General features: G+C 42.9%; 1 protein-coding gene across 1 annotated transcript in view; it reads left to right on the forward strand.

Moving 5' to 3' along the window:
- The first annotated feature begins 172 nt into the window (after window positions 1–172).
- The window catches only part of poc1bl (POC1 centriolar protein homolog B (Chlamydomonas), like), a 34,212-nt gene continuing 19,807 nt past the window's right edge, over window positions 173–14,577 (forward strand). Inside the window, exon 1 of the mRNA XM_068575437.1 lies at window positions 173–626. The gene's annotated coding sequence lies outside the window, so the exon portion shown is untranslated. The remainder of the gene's footprint in view (window positions 627–14,577) is intronic.

A 14,577-nucleotide genomic window follows, 5' to 3' on the forward strand; every position in this document is an offset into this window, starting at 1 on the left:
GCTTATCTACAGCCAACGTTAAATAGCCTATTTACCACACTCATGACTGCATTTCTGAGATAATTTACCGCAACCTAGTTCTAGTGAACAGATATCCTTTGATGTCATCATTCCTTAGATCTTATTGGACAGTACGAATTACCAATGTTAGACGACAGTGGGCTATATTGACATCATTATTGCTGTATCCTGCGCACTAACAAACCAGGTTTCTTGAGTCCAAGAACACATATTAACCATCCGACTCGAGGTATCTGGCTTAACAAAACTCTTGCCGGATCCAGTGAAATTATTGCATCGGGTCTAAAAGGACATCCTGCTGGGAGGAAAAAGAGCGACAGTGTAAAATTGTATATTTTGAAGCAGCAGTGGGAGGGATAGTGCGCATCGATGGGTACCCAATGTGGTGCGGATATCAAATGAAGCAACCCGGTCAGACACCCGCCAGCGAAACAAAGATGTGAGAAGACAGGGCATAAGTTTCAGAGGTTTTGTTCCACAGAAGAACGGATTTCATTCAGCACTAGCGACAATACATCGCTCCTACTATGCCCGTGCCAAGGACTGCTCCCCGGACCGGTGCGTTTTACGCACATCTTTTTCCAAAATATCCACTCTGCTAAACGGTAGGTTTTATTTATTACAAATGCTGCATGTGTGCCAAAATCAGACAATGTAGGGTTATCCTAGCCCTCAATAATGTATCATGTTCGCAGGTGAACCTGAGTAAATATCGTATAACACCATAGCTAAGCGGTTATTTTTATCCTATTTTCTTCCTTTTGGAACTTTGGCATGCGGGCTAATGGCTATGACCACATTAGAATCAGGCCACAATACAAACAGCACAGTAATCCTCTTTTATCAGTCAGTTTATTTTTGTATTATTATTTATAGTGCATTGTTTGATTATAATTACAATTTGTACATATACCACTTAGTTCACGTGGAGACAGAAGTCTTCGAAAATTACGTTCTTTACAGGTCATAACTCTTTCTTTGTTGTGTGTGTGTGTATGTATGTGTGTGTGTGTGTGTGTGTGTGTGTGTGTGTGTGTGTGTGTGTGTGTGTGTGTGTGTGTGTGTGTGTGTGTGTGTGTGTGTGTGTGTGTAGTCCGTTTATGGAGGGGGAAGAGATATTAAATCACTGGGCCAGTGTAGAGCGCACATAAACTGATGGAGTAAGCTAAAGTGTGAGGGATTGCTCCCCACTTTGTCCGATGGTAAATCTTCACTTTATCAGGCGCTGTCAGGCAGGCACTTCCTCACAAGATTGAAATAGCCGAGCGGTGCAGCTCCTCCTAAGTGTATGGATTTTCCTTCAATACCAGGACTAAATTGACTTGCGATTCCGAGGCAGAGAGAGACAGACATACATACATAAAGACAGAGAGGTTGATATTGTGCGATCAGACCCCCGTTTTTACTGCTGGTGCTGCTGAAAGGAAGAGGAGCCAGGACAGTGATGGAAAGGAAAGGTAGGCAGCCTGTTATTCACTGATTCTGAGGTCTCACAGTAAATTGGTACAAACGAATGCTGTTGTATTGCGATGATGAAGTTGCATGATCAAAGACTTGTAGAATGCTCCTCCACTGATCTGTGCAGTTATAGACAAACCAAATTTTCCTGCAGGGCACAGAAACCATAAAGTCCGTGAAGATCAATCGTTCAACTCTTGGGCAGTATTATAGTGTTAATATGTGTCTGCCTGGAGATGTGAGGGAATTTATTTCAACACAGTAACATTATAAATCCAACGGAGGCTTTTGCTTTGGAGTCCACAGTTGTGCACATTCTCAGAATCATTTTCACCAGTGCGACCCTAAACTGACTCACAGTGATGGAACCTGCAGCCCTTACTGTATTAATGCACCACTCAAATTCATGTACTCCATGTCTCCATTGAGATGGGTCATTTGCCAGAAGGACTCTTCTTTCACCCATGGGTGCAGAGGGGGAGCAGAGACATCTCAAAGTGTCCTGTCAGCATCTGCAGGGAAAAGCCGCTCCCAGCAGCCATCGAGCCCCGCTATCACTTCTGAAACGCAACACCAATTCCAACAGTGCTGAGAAAGCTCTGGAGAAAAGACACAATGTGCTGTAATGCTGTGTGTGTGTGCATGCTTTAGTGCATGATTACAGTCAGTTGTGTTGTGTTGGACATCTTTCTGAGGACTCTTCTCTTCCGTGCAGCTATAATAACTCAAGGGTCCACTTGAATCAATTTTCTCCAGCATACTGATGTGTATCGCAGATATGCATTTGTCTGTCGATGTTATCTGAGGTCATCCCCCTGCAGAGCTCTCTGACTTTACACATCTGCATCTGGAACATTGCTGAGCTTAATAGTCTGTACTCTGTAATGCATATCCACTTGAATTACTATTTAATAGCGATAAGGTCAGTTTTTATGCTGCGTCCTGCATTTGTTGTAGTCCTTTAACGTCTTGTGAGTTCAGTCTTGCTAATCCTGATCTTACTTACTACTTTTCACCAGTAAGTGATTCTGTCTTTCTTCCTGTGTCTCAGTGTGTGCATCTGTGCATGTTTGTATTCCACACCTGGGCTTTTATCATTTTAATGCATCATTCGGAAAGTATAAGCACTCTTCAAAGCCCCCCTGCCTGTGAAGCATTTATCACAGCCTTTCTTTGAATCACATTGCGGATAAATAGTCTGATGCAGGAATACAGCGTAAGAGAAGACCAAGGTCACACAGCATCACATGCTCAAAGCCCTTTTTTTCCTGTGTTCAGGTTGGAAGTTATATTAATGATTCCTTTGTTGGGAATTAGCACACAGTTAGAGCAACATTACTTCAAGGACTTCTCATTCTGCTTCATTCTGCATCAGCCACCGTGTGACATAAATATGATTTATTATTATATATTTGAAGTGATTGCCCATCCGTGGAGATTATTTGTGAAGACGGCTGAGTCACTCCACTCTTACTGGAAGCTGCACATATGCAGGCCAGGTTACTTGATTTTTCCCTTTCAATCATTAAAAAACCCTTTCTTTCTGCACTGTAATTCTTAATGGAGGAAAATGTGAAAAATCTAAAGGACGTATTCAACCTGATTCCAGATTCCTCTTTTATCTTTTCATTTTTAACTAGTGCCTTCAAGCATTATTCTTCTTAGATCCCAGTATCAAAGTAAATTTTCAGGCTATGATAAGATGTGTGTTTGTTTGTCTCTGAAGCATTCCTATTTGAACTCATGCCCTGGCTGGTGTGTATGCTTGAGAAGCAGAACTGCTGGTACCGACTACTTTGCTCCACCATGCATAATCAGGTTCAGGAGAACAAAGATGTTGGTTCTACAAACAGTGTTTGTTCGGATCAGGATGATACTAGCATCCAGAACCAAAGAGAACAGTGGCTCTTTCACAAGACACCGAGGGAAGGGACTCAGTGGAGGGACCAGCTAAGGTCTTTGTAGAAGGTGGCGTATCTCTGGAGAATAACAAGGAGAGGAATAGCGAGGAATAGTAAAGCCTTCTTCCATTATGTGCTTTTCATAACAAAATAAAAGAGGGTTGGTGGTCAAAAACAGGCCCAGAAAGGCATCGAAATGCTGTATATGAGTACACAACTTTTACGGTGAGGTGACGAGTAAGCCTCTTTGCACATGGGAACGTTTAGCCGCTGTATTAACAGGTAGCAAACAGTTACACTTGTCATTGTTAAAAGTTGCCAGTCGGATGGCTAGGAGTTATGTGTACAATCTTGTGTGGAAATATTATGCCGCTTGTTTATTTGTTAGCTCCCTGTGGCCTTGCTTGAAGAGTAAATTAATGGGTACAGAGCCGCACACCCTAAGTGGCTGCCAGACAAGACTTTTCTTTCCTCCCTCAAATCCCAGACAACTGAAGGATTGTTGCAGAGCCAATCTGCAGGGTTCAAAGAGCTCAAGCATACAGACAGCTATTCAACGTATGGATTCACATGCAAATGAATGTGTGCAGAGTTTTGTTACATTGAAGATAGACCCAGCAATCTGTTTTGCCTTTTGGGATAGTGAACAGTCTGAGTAATTGCCATTAGTAATTTGACAGCTATATTTTCATTTGGCTCTGGAGACTGTCTCATATGAACATGTTTATACAACAGTTAAATTAATAAACATAAAGTCGAGGCAAGATAAAGGCGCTGGCAGTCATGATTTTCCTTTGTTTCCCCAAGCAATTTCCACGTGAATGTAGGAATCTTACTATGTGTATGTTCATCTTCTTATGATCTGCCAGCAAACTCAAATTACAAACTGATCAGAGGAGGCACACCATTGTTACAGCTGGCACAATGCATCATTGTTGAGTCGTCCATTGTGTGAGGCTGTGAATAGCGGCGGATCTCTTTAAATGATAAGGATTCGGTTAAAGGGATGCACGGCACGTATACATGACACACTGTGATCATTGTCCTGATTATGGATAATAAGTGGGACTTGTTATTCAACATCAATACTTTAATTATAAGTCCCATTAATTGCAATCTGTGTCTGCGACAAATTTCGTCTGGCAAAGTAATTTCAGTTCTGTCAAAAACCCATTGTTGCCGCGGTAATGAAAAGCAATTCACGTAAACGATTGAATGTACAATCTGGGTGGCCTCTTTCTCACCAGAGCCAAGTAGCTTCGAGCTGTTTCTAGTAGTATGCTATCCATTATTAGTCAGTGTGCTTGTCAAATGTCCTATGAAGGGAGAGATGCATTCTGACTTTGATTACAAAAGGAGCCGATGGCTGGGATTGCCCCATCAAGTATACTTGAATTAGGAGATCAGCTATCCCTTAAAGCATCCATCAAAAGCATCATCCAAAGTGTTGGGCCGGCTTTCTCTCTCTCTTTTCTGATAAAATATCTGTGCAGTTCTATCTGACGGTGCTTTAAAGCATCCTAAGAATTTACTCTCACCCAAAACCTGTTCAAAATCACAACTGTATGTTTTATTTTTATTTTATTCAAATGCTATCTTTTAGAAAGTGTACCATGTTTTAAATACTAATAATAGGATAAAAGCCCCCGGCTCTTCTCTACTTCCTTTTTTTTGCTTTGTTTCGTCCTTCAGCTCCTTTCATGTGTCCTCTGAGTTCACATCCCTAAAGTCTTAAATGTAGGTTGGACCCATTTTCATACAAGGAACTAGGCGAGAGAAAGATAGTCATGTAATTTCCTCACCGTACTGTATCACAAAAGCAGCAGCCTGGTTTAAGTGAGGCTGACGCAAGCGTCTGTGGAAGTAGTGGGGGATTGGAGAATAATCCTGACGGGAATGCACCATCGGAAATTTGGGCTGAATGTCACAGAAAAAAGGCTGGTTTCTTATCTTTGTTGTTTTGTCTGTTGACGTTCCTTCTGCAGATATGAGGACATATCTTTGAAACCATGACATTTTCAGGCCTTTGTTTGTGATACACGCAACTTTGGGTTTACTCAGCTTTGACCTTTTAACGCCGGTTACATGGCAAACTAGCCAAGAGAGACGAGTAGAAAGCTAGAGAGAATAACTTGGGGGTGCTTCGGGAATTGATTACATACCTTCTGCCTCCTTTACGACAATCTGCTTCCCCATGAGTTCCATAGACAGACGTTTGCTTGCACACATTCCTGATTTTCATGTCCCAAATCACCCCCGACAGATCTGATTTATTTTCAATACGCAATGCAGGAGCATAATAATGATTTCATCTATTCCCAATAACACAGTCCAAATCTGCCACAGGGTTTCCGTATGAGGACATTTCCGACTTTTTTCTGTGGACCCACGGCACTAGCCAGGCAATTTAAGCTCGAGGAGGCTTTTTCTCTGGTTGTCAAGCAAGGTGGATATGAGATGCAGCTGTGAAGGCCAACACCCTCTTTTCAAGGTGAAAAAGGGCATTTTTATTGGCCAGGTGATAAATGTGGTGTATGTGGAGGTGTGTCTTATGGCGTTGTCTTTCTTGTTCACATTCGCTCTCCGCTAGTATTTTCCTGCATCCTATCACCCTGCTCGGTCCTTTCCCCTTGCGCTCACTGTCAATTTTTCTCCTCTCATTTTCTCCCCCGTCTGCTCCCTCTGTCTCTCACACAGGAATTTATTGTAATTGACTTTATCTCTCTTTCTGCCCCCTCACCTTCCAACCTGATTTCATTCCTCTTTGTCTCCCTGTCTTCCTCTTCACAGAATATCAGCTGTCGCTGGCCTGAGCTGAAGGTGACCTGTTGGCTGGGCCAGGGGCTGCAACACAGGACATGGGTCCAGCTTCCCTAACTCCGCTCGTGTCTTGTGTTGCAGCCAGTGGTTCAGCCTCTCTGCCGCTCTGCAGGTCTGTATGCCCAACACTGATGGACGGTGCTCCCAGAACAGATGGATCCCAATAACCACCTGCAGACCCTGCTTTTCACTTTACAGCTCGCTTGTGCCTTATTGTTGTCATTTTAAGTGCAGTTTTCAAGGTCGAAATATCGTGCTTTCTCACAGTCTAAAATCAATAAAGCACTTCAAAGAAAAACACAACTCCTATTCTATTTGTAATGATAGTGTGATTCAATGTTTATTTGTTTTGGTCTACAATTCGGTGTGCTCAGTGCTGCCAGTTGAGAGTCAATACTTGTTTCAGGTCATGTCTTATCAAGCGTATTGCTGCAGCTCAACGAGAACAATTCCCCGGTGACATTTGCGCTGAGAAATTTAAAGCGAAGTTATTGCCATTGAGGATCATTATTCTTTTGAAACTATAAACACAAAGCGAGCCATATGGGCTTTTAATGAGCCTTGTCTTCAAACTTTCCCAGGAACCAAACATTGTGGTGAAGTAATGGCTCCTGACAAGGTCAACTGGCAGGTGCTGTGGAGGCACGCGTGGGCTGTCTGAGCCGCATTTAAATGCTTCCTCATCTCCCCTCAGATCCAAACAGACAGCACAGATAAAGAGGTTGGAGCGTGACACGAGATAGCCTTTGTCTTTCTTCTCATCTCAATACCAAGAGGAGAGGGAAATAGAGGAAGCCGGGAAGAGGACAGAGATACCTTCGTCTGGATGTGACCGCAACGCAGGCTTGGCCAGAAATCACTGTGTGTGTGTGTGTGTGTGTGTGTGTGTGTGTGTGTGTGTGTGTGTGTGTGTGTGTGTGCGTGTGCGTGTGCGTGTGTGCCTGTGTATGTGTGGGTGAGTATAAATTGTCTGTTTGTGCACATCAGGTGTTCTTATTTTTTTGTATGTGTAATCAGTATGTGTGTGTGTGTGTGTGTGTGTGTGTGTTGTGGAGAAAATGATGCCCGTTTCTGATAGGTGTGTCACTTGATTGGAATGTAAATCCAGGTGTGGGTGATTGCTGTTTTCAATCTCCCCAACTAAGATTGTTTACCAGAGGGATTGAAAGGAGGCTGTGTGCTGAATGCGGTGTGAGCTGATACTGGCTGACTGTTTACTCCATGTTGGTGCAGATGTCTCAGAAGCAATATGATATATTTACCAGTGTATAGCCCAGAGCGCCACCACATATTTCTGTGACATACCTGTCTGATTCTGTGTGGAAAAACTCAGTTTTATAGATCTGTTGATTAAATCAATTTATCGATGAGTCAACCAAATAGTATAGTATAGTATAGTATAGTATAGTATAGATAGATAGATAGATAGATAGATAGATAGATAGATAGATAGATAGATAGATAGGTAGGTAGATAGATAGATAGATAGATAGATAGATAGATAGATAGATAGATAGATAGATAGATAGATAGATAGATAGATAGATAGATAGATAGATAGATAGGTAGGTAGATAGATAGATAATTACTTTATTGATCCCCTAAAATAAATTCAGGTATGTTGCTTAAGTCAAGGATATGTATAAGCAGAGGTGCTGGTAAACAGGATTTATTTGCTAAAATAGTCTGTTAATGGTACCAGCTTTAGAGTATAGCCGACCATACACACATGAGAGTAGTGTTATCTATTCTCAGATTTTGTTAATAAGTAAGCTTGAATGATGCTTGTCGGCAAATTTAGTTTGATTTGGAAAGAGCCTTTATGCTAAGATAAACTAAGCTAATCTAACCTGCTGCAGGCACTAGTCTCTGTTACCGCATAGTATCAATCTTCTCATCTCGCTCTCAGCAGGACCACACAGAGAGGTGAGCAGGACAGATCAGTCTGAGATCTAACAGATTGCTGGGTCTTAAAAGGATTTGCAGTGATTCATATTTTTCCACACCAGTGCTCTTTGTGTCTGCAATCAGCAACTACACATTGAGCAGCGGAGAGAGAGCTATCCCCTTGCAACTGCAGTTTTAACCCCCATCCACAGGCAAGTTTGTAAGGTGATGCTACAGCAGCAATATCAAGTCAAGCGATGTATCTAGTTCACAGCGGAGTCGATGAATGCTGAAGGAGGGGTTGGGAGCGGGAAGGTGCCAAGAGCGAAGTTCTTTTGTCACAGGTGTCTCATCACTTTGTGCTGGATTGGATATGTGTGCGGCGCACGACATGGCAGCCCCCCCCAGGCTGAATGTCAGCCACCAGGTTAAAAAGACTGTTGTTTGTTTCATAATGACATGGGGGTGATGTATATGCAGTGTTGTGCTCTGAATAAGACAACGTTAAATTAGAGAGGGGGAGTTAAAATGAGTAAAAGTTATACTTATGTCACCCATCTCACATCCATGTTAATCAACTTTTTTTCACGTGCAGTCATTCATGCTGAAGTGCAGGCATAGACAAAGGAATAAATGATCCGGATGCCCATAATCAATTACATCATATTAGATGTCGTCAAAGACAAAGAGTGGACACTAAGGCCTCATAAAGCCAGGCTCGCTGACTGTGATGAAGGATTGCCAGTATACATAATTTATGGTAGCGTAATCAAATCTGCAGTCATTCCCGTGGCAGTGTATCTATTCACACTCGTGTGCATACACATATAATTTGTTCCAGTGCCTTTTGGGTGAATGGCCAAAAGTGAAGAGACTGGGAGTATATTGACAATAAGAAGGGAAGAGAGTGCATGAGAGACGTCTAATAATTATACCTTACCTCTGCTATCACTTTGCAAAAGTGAGGAACCCACAGTACCTGATTTTATCTAAGGACCCAGAGCTTTAAGAACAAGCTCAATGTACCACCACTCCCAGAGGAGACGACAGAGGAAGCGGCTCTGAACAACTTAGCAATGATAAGAGCTTCTAAAGAGAAACCGGAAAGGAGAGAGAGAGAGAAGAGGAAGCTAAGTATTGAAGCGGGGGAATTGCAGATGGAGAGGGACGAAGAGATTGGCAGCTGGGAGAGATAAAGACAGACAAGCAGAAAGGGCAAAGAGAGGGAAAGAGAACACAGATAAACTGACGAGGAGGGAAAGGCAGCAGGCTTAGATAAGAAGTGAAAGGGACGAAGCTGGAGAGGCTGGGGACAGAGAGGGAGAGAGTGGGGAAAAGAGTGACGGGATGATTTATTAAAACTGAGCAAGGCTGCACTTCAGTGACAGCTGCCACTTTTCCCAGACTGAGTGACAGTGACACATCAGTCAATGGAAACAATAACTTTGTGTGCAGCACAACAAGTTTAGAATAATCTGGCAGTGGAGCTCTTTGAGGATGCAGATACCCAGAAAACCATGGTTTAATTGTACCAGTGGTAGTTATGAGCGAACAAGACATCCCCATTATCCGCCATTTCTTTTTTGTCGCTGTGTTCATGTATTTTTTTCAATGTGAGTCTGTTTACCTGCAGCAGAGCAAACACAGACAAAGAAATATCAATGTAAGCTCTGACGGGAAGAATGAATGAGAGATATTTTCACCCATTGCAGCGTCAGCACACAAACCAGCCGCTACCATTATAATAATGTGTGCACAGACAGGCAATATAAAATCATAATGGAAACAGACAGTAACTTCAATGAGATTTACAGCCACCACAATACATAAGCAATTCATGAGGTTGCATGCTTGTATTTGTCAGCTTTAAAAGCTATCGACATACTTTGATGTGAGCTTTCAAAGCAATACGTGATGACTTTGAGAGCTTGAATTACTCATTCCCAATTTTCAGGTGCATTAATATGCCAAGATGAACCGTCATGGATATTATCAGAACATTTGCCGAACACAGACTGCAGTTCCAGTTGGTCTGTGTTGAGTCAACGAATGCTAACTGACACCCTGATATGATCCACTTTCATCCACTAGTGTAATAAGGATGTTTTCTTTAAATTGAATTTCCTTTTTCATTAAATATTTGCACATACGGCGTCTGTATGTCCATGTGTGGTTGTATGCGTCTGCATGTGTGTGTGTGTGTGGGTTCTTGCACTGATTGACGCCCTTGAAAGGTTCATTGAGTTGATGGAGAGATTCAGATCACAGATTTCCTGTAAAACCCATCGAGCCGTGTCGCAGGAACAGGCAGTCAGACATTTTGTTATGCCCCTGAAAGCACTGGCGAGCTGCTCAAGTGTGACTTTGGTAATACAACCGTCAACATATGCTAAGCCTCACTGGGCTGATGGCCTGTAGTTTAAGGGAATTTGCTTTTGATTTTAATGAAATCCCACATTTCATCACCGTGTTGTCACCTGAGGTGGAATAGATTCTACGCTCCCTTTGGTTATGGGGAACAGATTAAAAGTCATATCAGTTTTGAGGGGATGCCTCTTTGCAGAGATAATAAATCGACTTGAACTTCATTTCCCAAGATAAAGTCAATACAAATCTAAGCGTGTCTTTTGGATCTCATAGTCATAGCTGACTGGCATCCACTGATGGGAAGAATCTGGATCAGAGGAACATTTCTCATCTCTAGTGTTGAATTGAAGGACCACTGTCTCTCTCTCAGCTCCCATGAGTACCACTGTTCAGCTCAAGGGCTCATTGTGTGCAGGGTGAGGGGAGTGGGTGTATAAAGATTGAGACAGGCAGACAGGCAGACAGACAGACAGGCAGACAGACAGACAGACAGGCAGACAGACAGGCAGACAGACAGACAGACAGACAGACAGACAGACAGACAGACAGACAGACAGGCAGACAGGCAGACAGACAGATAAAGAGACAGACATGGAAAGGCTTTCAATTGTTCTACAAGTGAGGGGGAGAGAAAAAAAGAGCTAAACTTTATATAAAAACTTTATAAAAAACAGACAAATGGAAAGTTATCATTTAGAGACAGGCAGGGAGAGTCATGGAAGGAGAAAAAAAATGGCAGAACAAAACAAGGAAAGTGTGTGTTTGAGAGAAACAGGCAAAAGTGACAAACAAAGAAAAAAAATAGAACAAATGAGAATAAAAATCTGACAGCTAAAAAGAGTGTGGAAAACAGATAAACTGTTCCGGAGGTAGCAAATATGATAGTGGCAGAGGGAGGGAGACCCATGGACAGACGAGGAGAAACAGAGGACAGTGGGAGGGATACCAAAATATGAGAGCTTAATCTCCAGTTGACAGAAGATAGCGGTCAGTCATGATAAGTGTCCCCCTCTCTGTCCTCAGTGGGAGTATCGTCCAGTGCTGAGCTATCAGCTGCCAGTATCCTTGCTCAGGTCCTTCAGACGCAAGGTGACCTTCTGTGAATCAGCCAGTCCATGGCAGGAAGCTGCAGACTGCTGACAGTGACAGGTGTTCACTTTCAACTCCCAGCTCCCACCGGCGCACTGTCATTATGGTTTATTCATTCATTTTGAATGCCAACAAAACTTTGAAAGGTAAAGGGGTCCCCTGCAGGGTGGCTTTGAATCAAGCATTCTTGCACATACACTAATGCTTGATTTGTTGTGGGAAAAAAAAAAGGGCTGCGATGTTGATTCAATGACGGAAATCACACCAGATGGGACAAGGAACGCGTAAATGTTGACACCCTGTCACATTCACTCAGAAATGATGAGCGGCCAATTATGAGGGAGTTTGTTAAAGGGCCAGAGCTTTAAAACGGGTTAAGAAGACAACAGTGATGAATAGCTGCATTTCCTGACAGCCTGAGATAATGTGTTTTCAACAGAGCCTGCTTTACCAATGAAAGTGATAACGATCGTAATACATCAGTGAAATGTGAATTTAATGTGCTCAAATTCCAAAAAGTGAAACCATAAGGGTTTTATTTCATTTCCCTGTCAAGATACAAGAACGTTCAACAGCACACTTTTTGTTTATCATCAGCCACATAAAAGATATCCACCTCACGGTAATGCACCCATGCAGAAAAAGAAATGATCTGAACTCATCCTGATGGAAATAAAGCACACGCGTTTTTAAAAAGTGTGGGCGACAAAGCTATAAGATATTTTTTACAACCGGGTGCGGAAAGGTGGATATTAAATGTATATCCTCAGTCAGGTGCTGGCAGTCGCTCATTTGGACGCAAGACTTCAGCAGCCGCTGACGATACATCTGCTGGTTGTAAGGGCGTCTTTACGAGGCCGTGAAAGCACCAGTGTGGGGACCGGTGCTGAACAATTGTATTGTCCCAGTGCTTTTGATTAATGTGAAGGGTGGCTCACGAACAATTCCAGCAGTGTTATCAGGAGCGAACAGAGGGAGACGAGGGGCCCTCAAGCTCGGCAGGGGCCCCATCAGTGGGTCCCCATGCCGCGTAGCTGTGATTCACACAGCTGGATTGATAGTGTCTGATGTGGGTTGTGTTTATGTTTACCTGTGTGTGCGTGTGTGTGTGTGTGTGTGTGTGTGTGTGTGTGTGTGTGTGTGTGTGTGTGTGTGTGTGTGTGATTGTGCTCATAGATGTGAAGGAGGGAATTGTAACCGTGTTTACCAAGTGATTGAAAATCTCTCTTCCACTGCACTTAACTGCTGATTGGTTTGACCTTGCAGACACACTCCATTCGCTTTACCAACTACCTCTGAAAAACAACTTCCACTACACTGCATTTCACAGCTAAACCTCAGATGTAAATAAGATGATCCGAGTCTAGTTTGCTTGATGTTGCAGTTCCTTTGAAGGCTAAGCAAAGGCAAATACCATCGTGATTTAAAGTCTAAACATGCAGTTTTATCTTTGGCATCTGTGCAATAATTCCCCATGATGATTATCTGTCTTGCTTAATTACAAATATTATACTGAACAGCTCACTCTACCCGTCCTTTGGGTGTTTGCTACCAAAATGATGTCCCAAATGAAAAAGAGTGAGAGAGAAAATATTCATTCCCTCCCTGAAAGAAACCATCCGCGGCTGTCACACTCATTTAAAAAGAGCCAATTATAGCTATTTGACAGTTGTGCTCATTTTTTAACAGAATCCGTTTCAAAGGGACTGACCTGGCGTTCTGCCTGGCGCTTAGAACTTTGTGCCTGTTCTGGAGAAGCAGCTTCGTTTGCATGCCACCCTCCTCTCTATTTTCTCTCCCCCTTTCTCTCTCTCCCCCCCAACCTCCTCCTCCATTCCCTCCAATTGTGAATCAGAAGTGAAACAAACAAATTAGACGCTCGCTGGACTGAATTTGATGCGTTGCCTGGGCGATAGAGGGACAGGCCTGGGGAGTCCAGTGCTGGATGAGAGATTTGAGAAGTAAGGAGCTGGATTGTGTGTGTGTGTGTGTGTGTGTGTGTGTGTGTGTGTGTGTGTGTGTGTGTGTGTGTGTGTGTGTGTGTGTGTGAGAGTGTGTAGACACTTCCATTGGGCCCCCTGTTTGATGAGGACTGACTCCCTGGCATATAGACAACACCCCCCCAACCTTCTTCTCCCTCCTCCGTCCTCTCCCTCACCCCTCCTCCTGCTCATTAGTCCTCTTGTCTTCGTCCTCCCTCGCTCTATAATGCTGATGATACGTTCGGCTCAGAGTCTTCAGCTGCATGAGCAAGTGATGCTTTGTCCTGCAACCTTTGTTATAGTCGTCCAACATATACACACGACAACAAAAAGAGAACCACGCACTCAGTCGGCCTTGGTTGGCAACCACTCGATAGAAAAACTCTCAAGCATCTGACTCTCCGCCGCAGCATTAGCATGTAGGGAGAATGCAGCTAAGCATACTGGCTTTAAAACCTTTCAACGTCAGCACAGTATCACCCAAAAGTAGACAATAACCTTGTCTATTGAGCATTTTACTGCTTTGAGGACAATCCACCCTGACAGATCACATTATAGTCTTTTTTTGCAACAGACCTTTTGGCTTCTCGTTGACTTGCGGGAAAACTCATCATGGCAGTGTGAAAGAGAGCCAGCATGGACACTGCTAACAAAGCTGAAGTGCTAATCAGCTGGTAACGAACATCTGTCAAACTGCATTTCAATGTCATTAGACAACTAATGGCACTGCAGAAAGATCAAGTCACCGTGACAACAACGAAGAACATTAATCACTATTGAAACTTACTCAAAGTTATTTGACAGAAATACACAACATCTAAATTAGTGGCCGCTAACTTGCATCTCAGTATGACTCAACTTTGTAGCCGTGCTGAGTAAAGAGACTGCTGATTCAGTTACTTCAAATCGTTTTAGTTTGATGAAGTGTTTATGTTATAACATAACACCAGCTCATTGTCCTATTCACGAACATTATTCATTTCTTTGTTCACTGAGGTTTAGGAAAACGTACTTTGTCAATACACTTCTTACTATGAGTGTCAATCCTATGA

The sequence above is a fragment of the Clinocottus analis genome, unplaced genomic scaffold, assembly GCF_023055335.1.
Source record: "Clinocottus analis isolate CAN_PGR_092001 unplaced genomic scaffold, fCliAna1.0.p SCAF_14, whole genome shotgun sequence".
Lineage (NCBI taxonomy): Eukaryota > Metazoa > Chordata > Actinopteri > Perciformes > Cottidae > Clinocottus > Clinocottus analis.